We start from the raw sequence: 22210 nt of genomic DNA, 5'->3' as shown, positions 1-22210 counted from the left end.
GAAGCACCATAATTCACAAACAGCATGGACCCAATATAAATATAAATTTTCTTTGCTCACAAACCCAATACTCAAGACTTTCTGTATACTGTATTTATTACTAGGATGACATGATGATCCAGAGTCAGAATACATTCTGCCCAGCAGCTTCTTAATTTGATTGCTAATTGTTAATTAGCAGCATCAATGGTAAAAGGGAAAAAAAAACCTTTCAATGCTGATCAGTGCTACAAATATCTGCTCCTAAGTGACTTGATGCTTTATTAAGAATCCCATGTTCTAAAGTTAATACTGCATTGACTCTGAAGGGCATATGCAGCAAGGTTCTGGAGTGGTTGGAAAGGGAGAGGGAACTTTTCAACTAGAATCTCACGGTGAGTGTTTAAATGCTAAAATTTAAAACTACTAATTTAAAAAAAAAACTTAAATAGTTCACAGCTATAGGCCTACACAGTAAGCAAACATCTGTGTATGGGGTGGGATTCAGGAGGTTTCATTATAAAGTTTGTTTTTGCACCTCTGGATACATTAAAAAGGACAGGAGAATGTGCTGCTTGGACAAGGTCCCATCTTTGTATGGAGTGTGATCCTCAGGTCCCCGAGTCCCTTGGAGTTAGTGCCCTTCCTCGTGCTGGTTGTTGGGCAGGGAGGATTTCTCTGCTCTGTACGGATGCTGGCTTTCTGACGCATTGCACCTCACTTCTCCCTTCAGGAGAGGATGGCATTAGAACGTCGGATACCAACTAAATTATCAGCACTGAAAGATCGCCTCATGGCAGCTTTGGACAAGTCTTTGTATTTGTCTTCGCACAGTCTAGAAATAGCCTCAAGTTCCTGCACTCGCTCTTTGCTGAGGGGCTCCAGCAGAAAACTCAGGTTGTTGTCATCTGCTAAGGAGCGAATGGTCAAAGTAGTATGTGGCATAAACACTGGCAGGAACATTAATATTAAACTGCAGGAGCTCCAAGAAGTGTCTGTCCATCTCATTCCACTTGATTGTGCTAAGATTAGGCTGGCCGACTGCGCTGTCATCTATAAATATTGCTGAGCACGGAGAAAAATGGTTTATATGATTGCTGTTCCTCTTTTCTCTCACATCAGTCTGGGATTTGCTCAAAAATATTGTGCTTGCTCGGGGATGGTCAGATGGGTTTGATTCCATAGCTAAATCGTCCGGGAACTCCCGGTCGCTGATGTGCTGCAGGTGCGGGCCCTCGCCGCCCGTGTTGTCCGCCTCCTTGGCCTCGGCGCTGGCCGGCGCCGCGTCCCCGGCCGCAGCCTCGTAGACATCCGGGCGGCGCTCCGGCCCCGCCGGCCCCGCCCCGGCCCCGCGCCGGCCCCGCGCCGCGGCCGAGCTTGGGGCTGGCGTCCAGGGACACGCAACAGGTCAACGCGTTCCCCACGGGGCACCCCCGCGGCTCCCGCCCGCGCCCGCCCGCTCGGCCCGCCGCCCGCCGCCAGCCCTCCCGGGGCCGGTCTTGAGAGCTTTTTGTAACCCAGTTCTGTCATCTGATGTTAATTTACCCAAGTTTCTTTTCACTCGCAATTTTGATAAATGATAAATTTGATAAATCTATGCTTATGTCCAAGTAATTGATAATTAATGTTTAAATAGAACAAAAAATATATAATTGGAGCACTGTACAACGTATCTTTTTCCATATTTACATCTCTGAATCTAGTTTTGAATCCACTTAACTAAATGTACCCATATCTTTTCATCTTGCCCACAAACATAGCAATGAAACATATTGTCAATTATTTTAGTTAAGATTTAGATAGTTTCTATAGCATTTTTATTATATATCAATCTAATAATCCTGTTTACAAATGAAATTATGTAAATCTGATATAAAATAAAACCATGTTATCTTTTTATTATTGTTTTCTGTTTAAATCTTTTAATAGTATATTCCCCATTTTGACCTATAGAATCAGGACAGTATCTCTTCAGTCATATATTTCTCCCTATTTTCCACAAGTGGTTCAGGAGTCAAATTTGCCGAACCATTTAGTGCCCTAGAATGTTCTTAGGCTTAGCATACTGACTCAACCATGATGAGAGTAAATTGGTGCTGGATTATTGTTTCCTTATTTAACCTGGCTTTTTAACTTCATATTTTTCATTTATGCTACTCTTTTCAACAAAATAACAAAAATAATCAGTCCTCTAATGTTTCTTGGCATTCCATGACAGTTCCAGCTCACTTTGAGCTTTTTCAATTCTGACACTAGTCATAGAGGACAATGCTGAGCTTTTGGGTTAAATAATTACCTTCCCTTGTGCTACCTTTCATATATGTCTTTTAAAAACCTATGTTCTACAATTAATTCCATGAAGTCACTTTTAGACAATACTCTCCTTTCTTCCTCATTAGAATTGTTTCTTTGTGTCTTCAATTCATTTTTGAGAATTTCCTATTCTTGGTTGTAGAATTTTAAGTTATGTCTATCTGCTTTCAATTCTGATTCTTGGAGATAACTTGTCAAATACTAAGTTTATTCCACAGATCATAGACTCTCTCCCTGTCCAGAAAAATTAATTGATTGATAAATCAGAAAGATACTTATAGAACTTTGTAATATGACATAGTGATTTGATAGGCTGATTAATATTGCATTCTTTTTATAGGTTGGCACCATGGACATGTTGTTCTCTGGCAGGGATTTTTATGTTGTTCTCTGGCAGGGATTTTTTGTCCAAAATGGCCTCCTATCATAATAACTTTTACAACCTCTCATTTTAATATAATTTATGTCAACATTGTCTCCTGCCATGTCAATCTTGTCGATTTAAATATTTTGTACAGGAAATTAATTAACTGCTATTAACATAAGAAAAACTTAAATATTATTGGGTTTATTGCATATTTTTTAAATATTTTTTAAACACCCTAAAATATTTGGCAATCAACTCCAAATATTAAAAGGAAATTTTTAGGAGTGGATGGTTGTCTCACCTAGGACACCGTGACAGGACGTTTCCAGGTATGAATAGTATTCATAGACAAAAGAAACCATTAGCTTACATGGATATTTGACTTACCACTTCAAGCATTCTTTAAGTTTTTGGGGGTCTTCTCTTCTCTATCTTAAGTGAACTAATGTAATAAGATGCAGACACAGAAGTATTAGAGACTCCTAGAACGTGGTTGATTTCTTCTGCTTAGCGAATAGAAAGATGTGACACCCTTTGTTCCCTTGGCTAATGTCAGTTGTCTTGTTAAATTTCAGAGAACTGTCTCAGGAAAACACAAAATTGCCATTAATTTCTGCTGTAGATGTGTATTGTCTCATGTAGGTCCAGTCCTTCAGGCTTAGCATTAGAACAAAAGGAGACACTAAATGATCATTTAACAAGTAACAAAAAAGTTTAACTGACATTAGCAAAAAAAAGCTATTTAACAAGGACAATATTTGTTCAGCTAAGCTGTAATTGATAAGGTGCTCCTCAAGTTTCCATTTCTTTCCTACTACCACATTGCATATTTGTTACAAGTTTTTTTTTCTTTATTTGTATGTGTGTGTGTGTGTGTTTCCTTTTGTTTTTTTTTCCAATTAAAGGAAATGCAAGAGAGAAAAATCAAATGATGGTTAACTGAAAAAAAATAAATTAATATAGAAGGTCATAGTTCAGGTAGATGCTTCCTTGCATCTGGGTATATTCTCAAAAGCCACCAAGTTTGAGGTTACCAACACTTTATTTACTGGATTTTCGTTGTTTCAGATGTTCTATAAGCCATGACAAAAACTCTCTCTAGTTTTTCTGAACCAGTTAATTTTTGATGACAACTTCCATGACTACTAAGTTTAATAGAGGGATAGCCAATGAAGTCCCAATCCTGCTTTCAATCCACAGGGCAGTTTGATGATCCTGATCTTTGAAATACATGACTGAGATATTTTTTCTCTCTTTATTTCATAGAATTTCATAGTTATTCTCTGATTGGTTCCTATTGAATCACTGTGAAGTTACAAAAAGTCTTTTAATTGCATACAAAAGGTTTGTTGAATTCTAATTCTAATAAATTCTTTCTTTATTTCTTTTTTTTCCTCTCTCTTGTTTGTTTCTAATGAGTTAAGAGTCACTATGGATGCCCAGGTTGGGAAGGATCCTATTTTATCACCCAGTTGCCATGTATATAAAAATACATGGTAATTCTGTCTCTGTTTTTTTTTTAAATGAGTAGAAGAAATTGAACAAGCCACAATCCATGAAAACTTAAAATAGTTGTAAGGACTATAATATAATATATATAAAATATAAAATATAATATATCCCTCCTGGACTTTAATTTGTTTATAGTCTTTTGACTATAGTTTCTTAACTTATTTATAGTTTTTTGACATAACTCAGAATTGTACACAATAATTATCAACTTTAACTTGTTAATCTTCCTGCTTGCCCACCCACTAGAGCTTTTGGAGGTGATCTTTTGGGAGGAAAGTTCTTGTAATGAACTCATTGGGAGTCATGATCCCCAGACAGGCATCATGTTTGACTACTCTGCTCCTCTGAGACTATAAGTTTCAGGGAAGATACTGACCTGCATTGGCAGAGGATAATTTTATCACTTGGAAGTTTCTTATGCCAATGAAGTTACAGTTCTGTTACCTAACAGTGGTCAGCCAGGTGGTACAGTAGGGAAAGTAACAAACTTGAAAGCAAAAAGATCTGAGGCCACTTACTGCCCATGTAAGCTTGAATAAGTCACTTAACCACAATTTGCCTCAATTTCCTCATCTGTAACCTAGGGATAATAATAATAGCACCTAACTTCCAGAATTGCTCTGAGGATAAAATGAGCTAACATTTGTCAAGTATTTAGCACTATGTACTACATATAGTGGGTACTAATGTGTTAGTTATTATTATTAAAATTATTATTTTCATTGTTCTATTTCCTAGTCTCTAAGCTCTTATAATAAGTTAAGTACTCTGCTACATTCTGGAGGCACAAAAATGAAATAATTTCTACACTGAAGAAGTTTGTTTTCTATAGGAAGAAATCATATGGATATAGAAAATCAAATTCAAATATATTCAATGTCATTTGAGGAGGAGGGCAGTAGTAACTGAAGGGATCAGGAAAGAATCCATGGAGAAGTTTACATTTGTTCTCTGTCTTGAAGTAATCCAGCAGTTCTGAGGTGGAAATTAGGAAGCACAGGGAGCAACTTGGGTGAAGTCACTGAAACAAGAATTGGAATGTCAAGTTTGGGGAAACTTTAGGAAGCTAGTGCAGTAGTCAAGAGGGAAATAGTTTGTTAGTGGTGAACATGTGAGTGGGAAAAAGCAGAAAAAGAGGATAGAACTCTCTCTCTCTCTCTCTCTCTCTCTCTCTCTCTCTCTCTCTCTCCTGCCCCACCCCCTCCAACTATGTATGTGTTTATGTATAGATCTGGGAGTCATGGATTCAAAGAAAAAAGAGGAAAGAACAATAGGACATACCTAAAGAGGATGATTTTGATTGTCAAAAGGAGACTTGACAAGGAACAGTCTAAAGGAAAGGAAAACTAGGGTGGGAGGAGAACAAAGGTGGGAAGAGAATCAGAAGAGATCTTTGCATTGCATGAAAAAGTGAGGAGGAGACACGTGAAGCAAATTTCTGCATATAAGTATGTATAATAGATTTTTTTTGAAAATATTTTTCTTCAGAAAGGAAGGGAAAGGCAATCTATATAATTAATTAACTTTAAAAGCCACCAAATATATCCTTATTGTAAATCGACATTTGAAGTCTGCCTTAATATATGACTACAGGGGATATTTAACATTGTGATTAGTGTTTTTAAAAATTCATCACTCACCTAAATAGTATCCATAATTTTAGCTAAGAAGACTCAATTCTTAGTTTAGAAGGTCTGTGAAAACTTTTTTTTTGCCTTTTTCTAAACCATTAATATTAATCTGTAGCTATGGACATCCTATGTAGTGGCAAGAGCAGTAAAAGCCAAGGGTCCAAGACATGCTCAAATTCCCTCCAATCATATTGATTCCCCCAAAGTGGAGAAAAGTAGTAAATGAAAGAAAAAAAATTATCTTGAAGAAGAAAAATAGTTTGACTATAGCTTCTTCCAAAGAAACCAACTAATCGCATAAGAACATTGACTTTTAGTTTACTGCCTCCAGAGCAGCACAAGTCAAATGATATCATCTACTGTTACTGATGAGATTTGGTATCACCAAATAAAGATAGAGATCAAGGGTTATTGAAAAACAAAGGAATTTACATGCTCCCCTGGGATTTTAAACCTGCTCAGGATTTATTACAAATTATTACAAGGTATACATGTTAAAACTTTTCTCCTTCTAGAGAATCAATAGGCACTTTGGGACAGGTTGAATAGCAAAAGGCTAGGAGAGATTGCTTGGGAGACAGAGACTGACAGAAAGATAAGGAAAGACAGAGAAAAAGAACAGTCAAGCAAAACTGAATGGGCCAGAGAGAGGACTGGCCCTGAGTGGGGGTGCAGCTCAGATTATTATAGCCTTGCCCATTATCTGGGCAATGAGACCAAAGGGAAAATCTGTCCATCTCATATGACAAAAACCAGGTAGAAGGTTGGAAGCTGGGGGGTGGGAATTAGGAGATGGGATATAAATTTTACATTTAAACAGTGGAACAATAAGGGTCAGTTTTGCATCTCTGGAGCAAACATGATTAACAAAATTTAACAGCATAAAAGATTACAGAATTTGTTTCTAATTATAAATGACCTATATTCATAATTCTCTGCATCACTATCACTTTACCTTTTCCTGTAGGTTTGGATGGAGAGACTGTGAGTTGCTGAGGGTTTTCCATTTTATTCAACAAAGAGCATAGGGATTATCAAGAGACTCCCTGATCCCCTAGCTTCTTCTAAATCTAGAGAGTTTATTTTTATTTCTTTACATGCATTCTAAATATTGTATATTTTAGCCAAGGAGAGCCCACATCCTGCCTCTGACATTTACTGGTTGTGTGACCCTTGGTAAATTATCTAAGTAATGTGTAACTTAGTTTTCTGATCTGTAAAATAAAGTGACTAGATTTGATGATCTTTAAGGAAACTTTCATCATTAAATATAAATTATGATCAATCCTAGAGCCTGATCAAAATTCCTGAGAACTGTCTGAAATTCTCCCACAGCAGCAGGGACTTCCTCTGTATTCCTCTTCTCACAGTCAGAGCTGCCTTCCTTCTCCTTTTACTTCTCAGAAGCCAGGATATTTCCAAACTCTAAAAATAGAAGCAATTTCCTTTTCTAAATCTTGTAGCTATTTTCCCTTTCACCCACTGAAAGAAATCCGAAAGTGGTGAGCTTAGTTTCACCAGCTGTTGGACTTCTATTGAAATTCAGAGACATCATTCCTGTTTTTTCACCCTTTCCCACTTTTTAGAAAGTGGCATCCAGAGAGTGAAACCTCTTTACTGTGAAGCCCACTCCATTCTTACTTCCCCTACTGGAATGAGACCCTCCCCCAGACCTAAAAAGATCATTGCAGCCCATCTCCCCACCCATAACAGTGACTCAGCCTCATAACTGTTGTCTTCAACTATATAAGATGTAGATGACACTGATTTTCCCAAACTTAGACAGCAAAAAATAGTAAGACTGTGGAAGAAGAATGTTAATAACAGAATTACGAAGCTAGCTGGGGGAAAAGGAACCTAGAAACAAGTTTAAAACAGGTTTCTCCCCTATGGAATTTATTCTAGACTAGGTATCAGTTAAGACTCCCTTTCTCTTGCTACCCCCCAACCTTATCACAACAACATGATTAGGCTGAAGTTACCAGTCCCTAGAATATATGGAGACCGGCCTAAGGAAGAGTAAAGAGTGAAAAAGGACTAGAACTGCACCAAGATTAAAGTCACCATAATAAATCTAGGACTGATATACTGAACCTGCTAGAAAGAGAAGGACCACCAATCAATTTAAGAAATGTATTGACCCACATTGAAAAATAAAGCAGGGACTTCTGGTCAAGATGGCTGACACTGTGATGGGTGCTCTTTCTTTCCCCTCAGAAAAAGCATGAGAGAAATCTCTTAACAGAAATTCAATCAACAAAACCCAGAAAGAGAAGCCAGGAGAAGAACACCTACCAAGAAGGTCTGTCTCAGGGGACTGTGGGTGAACTGGGAGATAAGCACAGAGGATTAGCATGGGGATGGCTGGGGGACAACAGAGGACCAGCCTCAGGCATAGAGACTTCAGTGAGTGCAGTGAGTGGCAGTTGTGAGATCCAACTTTACCTGCTTAGTCTTGGGGGGGGGGGGGGGGAGTTGTTTAAATGAGGGTGAGTTCCAGCACAGAGTCTCAGAGCATGCCTGGAGAACAATCAGCTGGACCAGGGACTTGAGCGCCATACTTTCAGCAGAGCCCTTTGCCCTGAACAAACAATAAACAACTCCCACCCCCACCCCCTCAGGGTGGCAGAGCTCACTCAGCAGAAAGAGATTAACTCCTTCCCCCAGGGCCCAGCCCAGTGTTCAAGGTCACCTCAGACCCTGCTGCTGAGGACCTCACTCCGGAGAAAGTAACCAGCGCCCCCTACTGGCTGGCCCTTGGAATTACTATTGCAAGTAAAGCCTCTAAGGATCTTCAACAGCAAACCTTTGAGAGCTAGTTCCTACCCCCCCCTCCATGAAAAAAGTCCAGAGTAAAGGGAGGGGGTTCCATGGAGAAATACTTAGAAGAGACAGATTCTAAACCAGAGATCTAGCGCTGCTAAGGAGAATATGAACTGGTCTCCAGTCCAGAAAGACTTCCTTGAAGAAATGAAGGACTTTAAAAATCAATTGGAAAAATTTAGAAAGGAAACTCAAGAGAAAATTAACACATTGCAAAAGAAAATTAACATCAAGTAACAAGAAAACAAATCCTTGGAAAATGCAATTGGACAAATGAAAAATGAGAACACCTCAGATCTTTAACTGGGCAAATGGAAAAAGAAAATGATTCTCTCAAAACTACATTTGGGTGGTAGCTAGGTGGCATAGTGGATAAAGCACCAGCCCTGGAGTCAAGGAGCACCTGGGTTCAAATCCAGTCTTAGACCCTTAATAATTACCTAGCTGTGGGGCCTTGGGCAAGCCACTTAACCCCATTTGCCTTGTAAAAAAAAAAACTAAAAAAAACCACTACATTTGGGCAAATAGAGAAGTCCTTCAAAAATAAAATAGACCGACTGAAAAAGGAGTTGCAAAAGATAAATCAAGAAAAATCTTCTCTAAAAAAGAAAAGAATGAAACCACCAGAAACTAAGGACTTCATGAGACAACAAGATTGTGTTAAACAAAACCAAAAGATTGAAAAAAATAGAAAAAAAATGCAAAATATCTCATCAGCAAAACCACTGACCTCGAGAACCATTTGAGAAAGGAGAATTTGAGAATTATTGGCCTTCCTGAAAACACTGAAGAGAAAAAAAGCATGGACTTAATATTACAGGATTTAGTGATGGAAAATTGCCCTGATATCATGGAACCAGAGGGCAAAATAGTTATTGAAAAGAATACATCGATCCCTTCCAGAAAAGATCCCAAAATGAAAACACCAAGGAATGTTGTGGCCAAATTCCAGCTATCAAATAAAAGACAAAATCCTACAAGCAGTCAGAAAGAAAAAAATTTAAATGTCAAGGAGCCACAGTACATGGCACTTACAGAAAAATTGACCATGTACTAGGACATAAAACCTAATGATCAATTGCAGAAAGGAAAAAATAGTGAACACATCTTTCTCAAATCTTAATGTGGTAAAAATCATATGCAATACTGGGCCGGGGAGAGATAGACCCAGAACTAATTGGAAACTAAATAACTTCATTTTAAAGAATGAGTAGATCAAACAGAAAATTATAGAAGGAATTAATTATTTCATCCTAAATAATGACAATAATGATACAACATACCAAAACCTATGGGATACACTCAAGGCAACTGTCAAGGGATATATTATATCTGTAAATGCTTACATTAATAAATTAGAGAAAGAAGAAATCAATGAACTAAATATGCAACTAAAGAAATTAGAGAAAGAACAAATTAAAAGCCCCCAATTAAATACCAAATTAGAAAATCTAAAACTTTAAGGATAAATTAATAAAATCAAAAGCAAGAAAACTATTAAACTAATAAATAAAACCAAGAGTTGCTTTTATGAAAGCCCAATAAAATCATTAAACAGCTGGTCAATTTGATTTAAAAAAATGAAAGAAGAAAACAAAATTGCTAGTATCATAAATGAAAAAAGTGAACTCACCACCAATGAGGAAGAAATTAAAGTAATAATTAGGAAATATTTTGCCAAACTATGCCAATAAATTTGAAAATCTAAGTGAAATGGATGAATATTTACAAAAATATAAGTTGCCCAGATAAAATGAAGAGGAAATTAAAAACCAAAATAATGCTCTCTCAGAAAAAAGAAATTCAACAAACCATCATTGAACTCCCTAAGAAAAAATCCCCAGGAACAGATGGATTCACAAGTGAATTCTATCAAACATTTGAGGAACATCTGGTTACAATTCTATATAAACTCTTTGGAAAAAATATGTAAAGATGGAACTCTGCCTAACTCTTTCTATGACACCAATATGATACTGATACCTAAACCAGAAAGGGTTAAAAGAGAAAGAAAATTATAGACCTATCTCCCTGATGAATAGAGATACAAAAAAATCTTAAGCAAAATTTTAGCATAACAATTACAACAAGTTATCAGTAGGATAATACCTTATGATCTAGTAGGATTTATCCCAGGAATGCAGGTTTGGTTCAATATTAGGAAAACTTGGTATAATTAATTATATAAATAACATACCTATCAGAAATGATATGATCATATCAATAGAGGCTGAGAAAGCTTTTGACAAAATACAGCACCCGTTCCTAATAAAAACACTAGAGAGAATAGGAATAAATGGTTTGTTCCTTAGAATAGTAAGCAGTATCTATCTGAAACCATCAACAACCATTATATGCAATGGGTATAGGCTTGGGGCATTCCCAATTAAATCAGGGGTGAAACAAGGATGCTCATTATTACCACTACTATTCAATATCATATAAGAAATTTTAGCCTCAGCAATAAGACAAGAAAAATAAATTGAAGGAATTAGAAGAAGGAAAGAGGAGACAAACTCTCACTCTTTGCAGATGACATGATGGTATACCTACATAATCCCAAAAAGTCATCTAAAAAACTATTAGAAATAATTAACAACTTTAACAAAGTAGCAGGACATAAAATAAACTCTCATAAATCTTCAACATTTCTATGTATGACTAGCAAGATACAGGAGAAAGAGCTAGAAAGAGAAATACATTCAAAGTAACCTCAGACAAAATAAAATACCTGGGAGTCTACCTGCCAAGACAGACTCAAAAACTTTTTTGAAAACAATTACAAAACTTCTCTTACACGAATAAAATCAGATTTAAACACTGGGGCAAACATCAACTGTTTGTCGATAAGTTAAGCTAATATAATAAAAATGACAATTCTACCAAAACTAAACTACTTGTTTAGCACCCTATCAATCAAAATTCTAAAAAATTACTTAAATGAGTTAGAAAAAGTTGTAAGTAAATTTATGGAAAAATAAAAAGTCAAGAATTTCCAGGGATTCAATGAAAAAAAAGTACAAAAGAAGGAGGCTTAGCTTTATCATATTTAAAATTATATTATAAAGCATTAGTCCTCAAAACTGTCTGGTATTGGCTAAGAAATAGAGTTGTGGATCAGTGGAATAGACCAGGTGCAATAGCAGGAAATGATTATAGTAATGTGCTATTTGATAAACCCAAAGAGTCCAGCCATTGGGATAAAAACTCTTTGATAAAAACTGTTAGGAAAATTGGAAGTTAGTATGGAAGAAACTTTTATTAGACTAACACCTCACACCAAGATAAGATCAAAATGGACACAGGATTTAGACATAAAAAACTATTTTCTAAACAATTTAGAAGATCAAGGAGCAGTTCACCTGTCAGATTTATGGAAAGGGAAACAGTTTATGACTAAGGAAGAACTAGCAAACATCATTCAAAACAAACTAGATAATTTTGACTACATTAAACTAAAAAGCTTTTGCACAGACAAAACCACTGGAACCAAGCTCAAAATAAATGCAGTAATTGGGAAACAATTTTTGCCACTCGTATTTCTGACAAATGACTCATTTCTAAAATATAGAGAGAAATGAGTCAAATTAAAAAAGAAACTAGTCATTCACCAATTGACAAATGGTCAAAGGATATTCAAAGGCAATTTATAGATGAGGAAATCAAAACAATCCATAGTCATATGAAAAAATTGCTCCAAATAATTACTTATTAGAGAAATGCAAATTAAAGCATCTCTGAGATACCACCTCACACCTCTCAGACTGATCAATATGACCATAAAAGACAATGATCAATGTTGGAAGGGGTGCAGGAAATCTGGGACATTAATACATTGCAGAGCTGTCAACTCATCCAACCTTTCTGGATAACAATTTGGGATTGTGCCCAAAGGGCAATAAAAATGTGCATACTCTTTGACCCAGAAATACCACTACTGGGTCTGTACCCTGAAGAGATTATGAAAAAAAGGTTAAAAAACATCACAGCAGCCTTGTTTGTGGTGGCAAAAAACTGGAAATTAAGTGAATGTCTTTCAATTGGGGAATGGCTTAATAAACTGTGGTATATGTATGTTATGGAGCACTATTGTTCTATTAGAAACCAGGAAGGATGGAAATTCAGGGAAGCCTAGAAAGATCTGCATGAACTGAAGCTGAGTGATATGAGCAGAACCAGAAAAACATTGTACAACCTAACAGCAACATGAGGGTTATGATAAACCTTGGTGGACTTGCTCATCTCTTCAGTGCAACGACAAGGGACAATTTTGGGGCTATCTGCAATGGAGAATACTATCTGTATCCAGAGACAGAATTATGGACTTTGAACAAAGCCCAAAGAGTATTACCATCAAATTAGGGAAAAAAAAGACTATTATATTATTATGTAATTTTACTATCTCATACTTTATTTTTCTTCCATCAAGATATGATTTCTCTGTCATTACATTCAACTGAGGTCGATGTATAACATGGAAATAATGTAAACCCTAACAGAATGCCTTTTGTGGGGCATTGGGGGAGGGAAGAAAGAATTGAGGGGGAAATTGTAAAACTCAAAATAAATAAAATCTTTCTTAAAAAAAAGAAAACTAAAGCAGGGCAAAACTTCTGTGCCAGTCTGTATCAGGATCAGGTCCATGTGTGGCCTTTGTACTTTCAGTCTGGTTGTGAAACGAAGAAGATCTGATAGAGAGGGAAATAAAAATAATGACATAAAAGAGAAATAGAGACAGAGAAATAGAAAGACAGAGACAAAAGAAAGAGAAGGAATGAAAAAAAAAGAAAGGAATGAAGAAAAAGGATAGAGTAAGGAAAGGAGGGGAAGAAAGGAAGGGAGGAAGGAAATCTCTAAATCCCTCAGAGATCATGAACAAAGGCAAAAAACCTCTAAAATGATTCACAAGAATAAAAAATTGAAATTGAAATTAGAATATCTAATGTAACAAGAAGGATGAAAGTAAGAATTCTTCAAAAACATTTCAAAATAAAAAATAAAAATTTCAGAATACGAATAATTTAATTGGGGAAAAACTCAGCAAAATATAAGTAATAGGCAATAACTTTATAGTAAAGTATAAATTTATTATGACAGAATAACTGATATTGAAGGCAGGATACACAGAGTAACTTCAGGAAATATGAATATTGTACTGCAGAAAATAATATAGGAGACTATATAATATATATAATATAATATGTGTTATACACAGACAACAGAATATTGATTGACTGAATCTATATATTGCAACCAGAGACAAAAGTCATGCTTTGAACTTTAAAACATATATCTTAAGGACAACATTTTGATTCACTGAGAAAATAAATTTGAAATCAAAAGGTAGCAATTAAAGTCTCAGTTTACTATGTGTGTGATTTCAGTAAATTACCTTATTTCTTGGGGTTTCAATTTTCTTAGGTGTAAAATAAAGGAGTTAGACAAGATAGGCTTTAAAGTTTCTTACTACTCTAAATTTGTCATTAGATTTTAAAATGTCAATGTTACATAATGTGTGGGATAAAAATCCACTTAAAAAATATAGAGACTCCTCTGGGCAAAAATGAAAGCTTATTTTTGACTTTTGTAAAGGAAAGGGCATACTCCAAGTCTTGCAAAGGTAGTGAAGATCAAGGAGCTGCCCTGAGGTGATAGTCAAGCAAGATTACATGGCCTAGCATGATTCCCCCCTCCCTAGCTGCCTCTCTTCCAACCTGATTGGTTTAAGTTTTCAGAGTTACATTCTTTATGTGAAAAATCTTCCCAGCAATAAAGAAAAGAACATAGGTTTTCATAAAATATTATTCTCATAAAATAATATTCTCACCATCCAGATGGTAAGGGTATCAGAAGATTTCTATTGACTTTCTGTTAAATGAATTAATGTCTGAGAATGCAAGGTCTTCTTAGTTTAGCACTTATCAAACAAGAGAAGGCAGGCTATTCTTCTCACAGTCTATTATCAATTAAGTGGCTAACTAAGACTGCAAGGTCTCTTCTCTGGAAGTATTCCACTATTTCCCTCCCTAACAGAATCAATGCAAGGTCTTCCTGGAAATCGTCCACTGCTTCACTCCCTAGCAGAATCAGGAGGGTGTCTGACTGAGGACTCAATGCCTCTCTCCCTCTTCTAAGAATAGTCTAAGAGTAATAGTATGGTCTTTGCTTTAATGGTTTTCAACCCTGAGAGGACTTAACTAAGAATATTAACTCTTAAGAGGAAATATTCCACTCAATAACAAGTTTTTTTATCCAATCAAAAGGACAAATTTCAGCTATGAAGGAATTATAACTCAAATAACTCAAGATTATTCTTTACTCAAGAGAAGTTATACAAAAGCATGGAATAAAAGAAAAGGAACTCTAACTGTAATTCAAGATAATATGGTCTGTGAGGAGAAACCTGATCATTGGTGAGAAAAGATGTGTCTTCAAAAAGAAAGAGACATTTGACTTATTCCTATAAAAGCAAAGCAAACTAAATCCCAAAAGTAAACAGAATATTTATCTTTCAAATACTACAAATATGAGGAGCAAAAGAATAGTAAATAAAAACAATTATATTAAAAAAAACCTGAACAATGAAACTAATTCTCACATTAAAAAAGGAATTTTAATAAATAAAAGGGGGAGAGGAGAAGGAGAGGCAAAAAAGGATCTAAGAAGCTAAAGATTTTAGGAAATTTTAAAGAAACCAAACAGACTAATGGAAAACTAAATGGATATTCTGGTGAATACCACTATACTGCTATAAAGAAATCAATGTCTCTTATGGAAGGAATAAAACAACTGAATATTGCTAGAGGGAAGAGAAAGGATACTAGGGATACAAGTCTACTATCTTAGAAGCAAATTGCTTCAGGGCAGCGGGAGCAGTTTCCTGACCTACACTCGGGGCACAGGGCACAACTTGGAAGATGGGGGGGGGGCTCTGCCAGTGTGATCTGTGAAAACCAGCCCTCAGGGCACTCAACAAGCAGCACCAAGGCAGCCCAGATCCAGGGGAGCCATAAGCAGGAGACCCCCCCAGGCTTGAGTGCTGAGCTTGGGTAGGGGAGTAGAGAAAGGCTTCCAAAGTCTGTCCTCTGTCCCTGAAGCAGCACTCTGGGGTTCTGATCACATTCAGATCCTGATCGCAGTCTAGGACCATAGAACAGCAGCCCCCCCCCACCTCAGCCCCTTGGCAGAGGGGGGTGCTTGTGGTCATTCACAGACCAGGAGGGAAGATAGAACCTCACACATGGAGATACTTGTGGGGGTGTCCCAATAATACTCAAAAGCTCAGGAAGCACCCCAAGACCTGACACAGGCTGGGGAAATGAGTAAACAGAGAAAAAAGAGGAACACCATTGAGAAATACTTTGTCTATGATCCCAAGAAGGATCAAAATACTCAATTTGAAGATGAGGAAGTTCAAGCTCCTGCATCTAAAAGCTCCAAGAAAAACAAAAATTGGGCTCAGGCTATGACAGAACTCAAAAAAGATTTTGAAAAGCAAGTGAAGGAGAGAGAAGAAAAATTGGGAAAATAAATGACAGTGTTGCAGGAAAAACATAAAAAAGAAGTTAGCAGCTTAGTTAAGGAGATCCAAAAAAATGCTGAAGAAAATAGTATGTTAAAAACCTGCTTAGACCAAATGGATAAAACAGTTCAAAAAAGTTATTGAGGAGAAGAATGCTTTAAAAAGCAGAAATGGCCAGATGGAAAAAGAGATAAGAAAGCTCTCTGAGAAAAACAAATCCTTCAGATCTAGAATGGAGCTGAAGGAAGCTGATGACTTTATGAGAAGTCAGGACACAATACTTCAAAACAAAAAGAATGAAAAATTAGAAGAAAATGTGAAACATCTCATTGAAAAAACAACTGATCTGGAAAACAGATTCAGGAAAGATAATTTAAAAATTATTGGGATAGCTGAAAATCATGATCAGGAAGAAAGCCTTGACATCCTTTTTAAAGAATTCCTACAGGAAAATTGCCCAGATATCCTAGAAGCAGAGGGCAAAATAGAAACTGAGAGACTCCACCAATCTCCCCCGGAAAGAGATCCAAAAAAAAAAAAAAACCAAAACAACCCCCAGGAATATTATAGCAAAGTTCCAGAACTCCCAAGTCAAAGAGAAAATATTACAAGCAGCCAGAAGGACATAATTCAAATATCATGGAGCTGCAGTCAGGGTCACACAGCACTTAGCAGCAACTATATTAAAGGCTCCTAGGGCTTGGAATATAATATTCCAGAAGACAAAAGAGCTTGGAATGCAACCAAGAGTCAGCTACCCAGCAAAACTGAACATCCTCTTTCGGGGAAAAAGATGGACTTTCAGTGAACCATGGGAATTTCAAATGTCCCTGCTGGAATGGCCAGAGCTGAACAGAAAGTTTGATCTTCAGGTATAGGACTCAGGTGAAGCATAGAGAGTGGAGAAGAAGGGTAAAATATGAGTGACTTGATGATGAACTACATGTATTCCGGCATAGAAAAATGATACTGATAATACTCATAGGTACCTTCTCATTTAATAGAGCAGGTAGAAGGAGCTTTTATGGGTGAAGCACAGGAGAGAGCTAAGTTTAAAGATATAATATATTGTAAAAATGGATTCAGTCACTAAAAGAGAAATGTAATGGGAGTAAGAGAAAGGAGAGGTGGAATAGGCTAAGATATTTCATACAATAAGATGTTTTTTTTTATTGCAATGAGCTATTGCAATGATATGGAAGGGGAGAAGGCAAGGGGGAATGAGGGAACCTTTGTTCTCATCAGAGGTGGCTCAGAGAAGAAACAGCATATATACTCAATGGCGTATCAAAATCTAGAATAAGAAGGAAAGAAGAGGGACAGGGGGATGAGGGGGTATGTGAGTGATAGAGGAGAGGGTGGACCATGGGGGAAAGTGGTCAGATATAACACATTTTCTTTCTTACTTTTTACAAGGGACTGGGATTAGATGGCCTGTCTGGGACCACAGGGCCTGGTGGTTGTTGGGCCTTAGGGGTGGTAGGTGGGCTTGGGGCCTCTTGGCCCCAGGGCCAGTGATTAGTCTCCTGTGCCACTCAGCTACCCTACAGCACATTTAAGAAGAGGGACAGAGTGAAAGGAGAAAGAAAATATAGTGTATGGTAGTGGGGAAGTACGAATGGAAGGAGCTGCGATCAGCTATGGCAACAGTGGAAAATTATGGAAATAGTTTTTGTGATAGATTTATCCTAAAGAATGTGATCCACCTGCAACAGAGCTGATGCTGTTGGAACACAGACAGAAGCATATTATTATTATTATTATTATTATTATTATTATTATTATTATTATTATTATTATTATTATTTGGGGGGGGATTGCAGGGCGGATGGGGTTGGGGTTACTTGCCTGGGGTCGCACAGCTGGGTGATTGTTGGGTGTCTGAGGCCAGATTTGGACCTAGGTGCTCCTGACTTTGGGGCCAGTACTCTGTCCACTGGGCCACCTGGCCACACTTACTATTATTATTATTATTAGTGGTAGTAGTAGTAGTAGTATCATTTTATTCTGGGTTTTTTTTTTTTTGTTTTTTGCAGGGCAGTGGGGTTGTAGTGGCTTGCCCAGGGTCTCACAGCTGGGTGATTGTTGGGTGCTGGGGCAAGATTTGGGCTCAGGTGCTCCTGAGTCTAGGGCTAGTGCTCCATCCAATATGCCACTTAGCTGCCCCTATTATTATTATTTTGATTATTATTATTATTATTTTTAATTTTAATTTTTCCTCTTTATTGCTATATTTTTTGGGGAAGGGGTATATGCTTATTCTTAAACAAGAATATTTTAGTAATGTATAAAAACATCATTTGTATAAAAATAAAATAAATATAAATTTTAAAAAAGAATGTAAAAAAATAAATATAAAATTAGATTTGAACTCAGGTCTTCCTGATTGCAGGTCCAGCACTCAATATTTATACCACTGAAGCTGTTTTTAGTATTGTTTTCTTTATCATAAGGAATAGTTCAGGCTGTATATAACATATACATAGATAAATACATTCAAAAAAATTCAAAATAGTGTGAGTGAGGGGCTTTTAGGGAAGCTGTCCTTTAGGTGTGTCAATAGCTGTATTTTGAAGGAAGCTAAGAAGTTTATGAGACAGGAGAATAAAGAGGGCTTTATAGGCTCAGAGGACAGCCAGAGTAAAGGCAAGAGAAAGAATGTTACATGCAAATAGTTGAATTTCACTAGAATACCAAAGACTTATTTGTGATCATTTTGGAAAGACAGGCTGAATTTGATTTGTGAATAACCTCAATGTCAGGCAGAAGAATTTGTATTTTATCTTAAAGGTAATAGGGTGCAGCTAAAGACTCTTGAATAAAGGAATGGATAATAACTTCTTGAGCTATCTAAAACATGAGAAGATATCAAATGTTTTAGAAAAATTCTTTAACTATTAGAAAAAAGGGGAAATGTGTATATTTGATTTCTTCTTGTCTTCTTTAGCTCTTTCATCCCAACATTTATTCTAATTTTCTCTTTCATCAATCACTAACTACCTTCCTTATGCCTATGTTGTGCTGAAACAGAAGCTAGACTGAGACCAGCAGAGTTTTAGGGTGGAGTTTATTGCTGGCTACTGTAGGGGGCTAATAACACAAATCATACAGTAGTGAACACGGGGGGGGGGTTATAAAGGCTAAAACCATAGAGGGGAGTTGGCTCTACTGCACAAGCAGGAGTTACAGAAGCAGGAAATACAGCAAAGGTTAGGTTATTTAACATCTGGTGAACATCTGCTGACACAGAAGATCTATGATACATCTAGTGACCACAGGGTCAGTTATTTGAGTAAGATGTGCCTTCCTATCAGGATGCTCCCCAGACCTAGGGGCAGATGGTGCAAGATTGCCAGGAAGTTATATTTTCATACCTGAGAAGTTTCTAGAGACTCAGAAGTTTCAAGGATTCTCTTTTGCCATGTTTGCACAGGGGTTATACAAAGTTCAGCACTTCACCTATAACCATATTCTAAAAACATTCACCTGATGTCTGATAGTTTTCATTCTATACTTTCCCTCTTCACAGCTAAACTTAAGAAGCCCATCTAGAATCTCCATTTTTTTCCCTTTTACTCTCTTATAAATCCTTAACTTCCAGTCTCCTCAATGAACTGAAATTTCTTTACTGAAAGTCACTAGTGGTCTCATAATTGATCATTTCTCATCTTCCTTGACATCTCTACATTATTTGACACTATATATTAGGCTTTACTCCTTATATTATCTCTTCTATACATTTTTTGTCATTGCTCTATCTTCATTCTCACCCTGTCTGTTCAGTTAATGGGATGAATGCGAACAATTTGTTTCAACAATGATGAATGTGCCTGAAGCAAGTACTGTGACAAAGTTAAGACTTGGTCAGAAATAAAGATATTTAGGTCATTTTTGTACACTGCCCAACCTCATCATCTTGACTTTTGTCTTGCCACTGGACTTAAAAGACTTTAAAAGAGTAAGGGAGGCCTATGACTTTATATAACTCTACCTCACTTAAATCCAATTCATATGAAAATTAAGCCATCACCTATGATGTCACTGATCTCAGAAAACAAAAGATAAACAACAACAACCTATTTATTTGCTCCTCAATCTCTTTTGCTAGTTCCTCATCCAAGTCCTACTTAATAAACTTGTTTGTCCTTTAAGGCTATTTTCTGGTACTTCTCTCATTGTATTACCTTCCTTAAAGACTTTACCAACTCCCATGTATTCAGTGACAATCTCCATGCAGAGAATAACCAGATAATTAGCCATGACCTCTTTCCCAAACTTCATTTTTATTCATATTAATATTATTAATACAGTATTAGCAATCTCCTGAACATCTAGAAATGGGTTTTCCACAGGAATCTCAAACTCAGAATGTTCAAAACAGATTATTATTTATCTTCCCCTCCCACCATTCCCTTGCCAGACTTTCCTATCTACCTCCCAGTTCCCTAAAGTTAATTTGGACTTGTGACCAGAATTAAAGAAGAGGGGGAAATTCCATATTCTAAAATCAATATTCTTCTAAGTTTAAATAATAGAATATTACAACTTCCAAAGAAAAGTTGAAGGTGAATCAAAAGGAATCAAAAGGAAAAATGGTGGCAATAAAGAAGCTATAGAACTGTACACTCCCCCCCCCAAAACAAGACTAAGGCACAGCGAATTACGTAATGTAGTCTTCAGAGATGTATAAGAAAGTCATGATTCAGTGACTATATAACAGTGAGGAAAAGCAGATGAACAGACTATGTGTGCCTCTGGTTCTTTTATTATCAATATATTTTTATTTATTTCAGTTAATATTTCCTGGGCAGCTAGATAGGGCTGGGGCAATGGATAGAGCACTGGCCTTAGAATCAGGAGGATGGGAGTTTGAATCCAACTTCAGATACTTGACACTAGTTGTGCAACCTTGGACAAATCACTTATCCCTCATTGCTCTTCATGCTGGGACCTCTCCAGTTGTCCTGATTCATATCTGGCCACCTGATCCAGATGACTCTGGAAGAGACTTAGCACAGCCTCACCACCCCCCTCCCCACTCAAATCCAATGCAGGTGACTGATATGGCATCTCCTCCCCAATGTCTTGTTCTTCAAGAATGAAGGAAAAATTATTATTAAATATTTCCCAGGTTCATGTAAAAAATGTTTCTGATTCTGAAACAAGATATTTAGTGGAATTTTCCTGGAAAACTGGGTGGGCCTCCACTGGAAAAATTACATGGAGAATGAAACATGCATCATGTAGAGTGCAACTACATTTGTGGGCCATTGTTTGGAGCACCCATATCAGGTCACAGATCAATTAAAGTAGCTATATCTTCACCGAACAATCATAGTGATATACATAGAAAAACCCTTCAAGATGATCTAGACCAATACCTTTATTTTATAGGTGAATAGTCTGAGAGCCAAACAAGGGAAAAGACTGTTCAATGTTACATTAAGAGATATAACATGAATCTTGGACATCTGATATAAAAACTGTCTCTCTTTCCATTATAGGACATTTCATTAATCCAAAGTATCAGGTGCCTACATCAGTATATGTCCATCTTCTTACAAATTCAATCTCTCTAATACTTACTACTGAGTTGTTATGGCTAAAATAATGTATGATTCATTGTCAAACTTTCTGATGCTGTGCCTCTTAAGTTAACTAGTTTGATTTGTTAAGATAACAGATAGAAGGCACTTCGAGATAATTGCCTGGTATCCTAGAAGAGAAAAGACCCCCAACATATATCTGTCCATCAAATACTCCACCCCAAATTCTTACGTTACTGACTTCATATCTCATCTACCTAGATAGTACTTTAATTGCTCTCTGATGCATACCTCCTTTGTCTTACCTTTCTGTCTTTCTTAGCAGTAATGTCAATTAAATTTCTAAGACATTTTGTTTTAGTAGTCAGTTTAAAGTAATTAGGTAAATACATAATAAAAACAGAAATACAAATCATATGTAAGAGTTTTCTCATTATATTTATTCCCAAGTTTCCATTCTTTCCAAGGCAACTATCTCATTTAATTGAGAGTTCATAACTATCTCTGTCTTTCTGAA

General features: G+C 36.6%; 1 pseudogene; it reads right to left on the bottom strand.

Annotated features, from left to right (window-relative positions):
• Window positions 1-883: 883 nt before the first annotated feature.
• Window positions 884-22210, bottom strand: part of LOC141498781 (cyclin-Y-like protein 1 pseudogene) — an 82997-nt pseudogene continuing 61670 nt past the window's right edge.

Source organism: Macrotis lagotis, chromosome X (genome assembly GCF_037893015.1).
Source record: "Macrotis lagotis isolate mMagLag1 chromosome X, bilby.v1.9.chrom.fasta, whole genome shotgun sequence".
In the NCBI taxonomy this organism is placed as follows: domain Eukaryota; kingdom Metazoa; phylum Chordata; class Mammalia; order Peramelemorphia; family Peramelidae; genus Macrotis; species Macrotis lagotis.
This window is presented reverse-complemented; position numbering and strand designations above follow the sequence as displayed.